The following is a 3,440-nucleotide window of genomic DNA, read 5'->3' as shown; positions in this document are numbered from 1 at the left end:
CACCAAGGCCAGCTAACAGAATCCCAAGGGATTATGCTAGACCTGACTGCTTCAATTGTGAATCTAGTGTCAGAAAACCTCCAGTGGCAGCCAACAACTTTGAAATTAGGACAGGCCTGATTCAAACGATTCAACAGTCTTGCATCTTCAATGGAAATGCATGTGAAGATCAACACAGTCATTTAATTGACTTTTTGTTACTTGTTGAAACAGCTAAGTATAATGGAGTACCTCCTCAAGCTATCAAGTTAAGGCTATTTCCTTTCTCTTTAAAAGGAGATACCAAGACTTGGTTGCGAAGTTTGCCACAATGTTCCATTACCACATGGGATCAAATGACTCAGAAATTTTTAAACAAATATTTTTCCCTTGCTAAAACGACAAAGTTAAGACAAGACATCTCTAATTTCTTGCAGACTGACACTGAGTAAGTTTATCAAGCTTGGGAAACATTAAAAGCAATGTTAAGAAAATGCCCACACCATGACATTCCTGAACATATGCAGTTGTATATTTTTTATCATGGGTTAAAATCCTCTTCTAGAATGTGATTGATGCAGCTGCAGGAGGTTCTGTAATGGGAAAAACCACGGAGAAAGCATTGCAATTGTTGAACGAGATTTTTGAGAATGCCATCCAAAGGCCATCTGAGCGTGTAATCATCAAGAAGGCCGTTACGGTAAATCAGGTTGATGCTTTAAATACACTAACGCAACAAATTATTTTTTTGGCACAAAAGTTTGAAACTTTTCAGGTAAATACACAACAACCAAGTCAATCTGAGGCTTGTGACATGTGTGGAGGAAACCATCTGAACCATGAATGTCAAGAAAACAATCATAATGACAAACATGTCCATTCTATCAGTTATAAACTGTACCCTTTTGGGAGTCTAATGGCACAAAAGCGTCCAGAATTTCAATGGAGCAATCCAAATGGTGCAGAGAACTCTCAAAGCTTCCAGAAACAACAAATAAAGGGTCCACCCGGATACCATAATCCAAACCATGGTCAATTAAACTCCAGACATTATCAGCAAGCAACTCCATATCAGCAAAGGCCTCAACAAGCTCATTCAAGTCTTGATGATCTTTTGTATAAGTACATTAAAGTCACTGATGAAAAGATGGAGAGCCAAAATTCATCCCTCAAAAATCTAAAATTATAATTGAGCCAATTGGCAGCTCTTGTTTCTAAAAAGATTCAGGGTCTCTTACCAAGCAATACAGAGAAAAATCCAAAAGAGCATCTTAAGGCCATCACCTTCTGGTCAGTAGGTAAGGAGCTTGATGAACCCTATGCAGACCAATCAGAACAATAGGTAAACAACGGTAAGAATGTTGAAATACCACTGAACCATCTGAAAAGAAAGAATTCAAGAAAAAAGAAGAAAAAAATATTAAAAAATTAACTCCTCTCCCTGTGACAATTCCTTTTCCACAAAAAATGAAAAGAGAAAAGCTTGATAGTCAATTTGCAAAAATTTTGGATATTTTAAAACATGTTCTCATCAATATTCCGTTCACTGATGCTTTATTGAAAATGCCTTCATATGCCAAATTTTTAAAAGAACTTTTGTCAAGCAAAAGAAAATTGGAAGAAGTTTATGTGGTAATGCTTATTGAAAAATACAATGTTATACTTCAAAATAAGCTACCCTAAAAACTTGGTGACCCAGACAGTTTTACAATTTCATGCACTTTGGGATGAGTTTATTTTGAAAAAGCACTCTGTGATTTTGGAGCTTCAATAAATTTGATGCCATTTTCTATCTTTAGAAAATTGAATCTTGGTGAAATGAAAGACATATGTGTTTCTCTTCAGTTTGCAGATCAAAGTACTAAGAAACCTAAGGGAATAATTGAAAATGTGCTCGTAAGAGTAGATAAGTTTGTTTTCCCAGTAGATTTTATAGTACTTGAAATGAAGGAATGACCCGATGAACCAATCATTTTGGGTAGACCATTTCTTTCCACAGGTAGAGTAATCATAGATGTCCATCAAGGACAACTAATTTTGAGAGTTGATGAAGAAAGAGTCATTTTTGATATGCAAAAGATATTAAGATTTTCAGGAGATGAGATGTCATCGTCGTATTTTTCGATTGACATGCTTAATTATCTTACATATTGTCACGACCCAAAATCCTAACCCGGTCGTGATGGCGCCTCTCGTGAGGACAAGGCCAGCCAATCAACAAAACAGTACATCTCTTTATAATTACTTAGCAGGAATAAGTCTAAATCATGGGCAATATAATCTTAAATGCGAAATAAACGTGATAGAACAAGGAAAACCATCCCAACTCAGCCCGAAATCGGGGTGTCACAAGTCATGAGCTACTACAGAGTTTACTAATATTTTACAAAGTATGGAATTATCATAAATAACAAAGATAAGGGAGAAAACGGGGCTGCGGACGTCAACAGCTACCTCATTACTCCTATTCACCGCCTGGCCTGGAAAGAATCAGCGCTCAGGAGCAAACTCAGCTCTGCCTGTATCTGCACACATGGTGCAGGGAGTAATGTGAGTACTCCGACCCAGTGAGTAATAAAAATAAATAACGACTGAAAATATGAAATCTCATAACGGCACAATATAGCGCTATCCCAAGCAGTAAAATCAGTTATACAGTAAAACAGTGAGTATCAGATAATTCTTCTTTTAAAACAGTAAAGACAAATAATTTCCACAGTAAGGATAAATCAAAAGCTTGCCCCTCGGGCTCAATATGTAAATCTCAGTATAGTATCAGCCCCTCGGGCTCACTCCCAACTCACCAGCACACAACATCAGCCCCTCGGGCTCACTCCCAACTCACCACACACAAGCAACGGCCTCTCGGGCCCACTCCCAACTCACCTGGGTACCCTGCGCTCACTGGGGGTGTGTACAGACTCCGGAGGGGCTCCTACAGCCCAAGCGCAATATCAATAGGCCTGAAAGCCTTCACACATCACACACGAGGCCTGAAAGCCTCCTCATATAACACTCGAGGCCTGAAAGCCTCCTCACATCACTCAACATATCCTCACGTATGGCCCTCGGCCTCAATCAGTCCAGAAAATAATCATAAGCCTCTTGGGCATCAGTAAAACAATAGTGCTAAGCTCAACAGCATTATAAATATCATTAGATCTCGAGTTGAGTATAAATGTAGCTGAGTTCACAAAATAATACAATTCAATTGGACTGAGTTCAAATAATATTTCAATTTGTGAGGAAAATAGTGATGTAAATTCACAAAAGATTTCAGATAATTGGCACGAAGCCCAAATATGGCAATAAGCCCCAATCATAGTGAAAAACAATAAATCTTTATCAATTACGCGGTAAAAATATCAACTGGGATGGACCAAGTCACAATCCCTAATAGTAAATGACTCTGCGCTCGTCATACAACGCGTGTCTCATCTCAACATAGTAGTATGTTGTGC

General features: G+C 38.3%; 1 non-coding gene across 1 annotated transcript; it reads right to left on the bottom strand.

The window, feature by feature from the left end:
* Positions 1 to 383: 383 nt before the first annotated feature.
* Positions 384 to 490, bottom strand: LOC138888904 (small nucleolar RNA R71). Its single transcript, XR_011406471.1, has one exon. It is a non-coding gene; the product is annotated as a small nucleolar RNA R71 (small nucleolar RNA).
* Between the last annotated feature and the right edge of the window lie 2,950 nt (positions 491 to 3,440).

This window comes from Nicotiana sylvestris, chromosome 3, assembly GCF_000393655.2.
Source record: "Nicotiana sylvestris chromosome 3, ASM39365v2, whole genome shotgun sequence".
In the NCBI taxonomy this organism is placed as follows: Eukaryota; Viridiplantae; Streptophyta; class Magnoliopsida; order Solanales; family Solanaceae; genus Nicotiana; species Nicotiana sylvestris.
The sequence above is the reverse complement of the archived record's forward strand: the minus strand, read 5'-3'. Positions and strand labels throughout refer to the sequence as shown.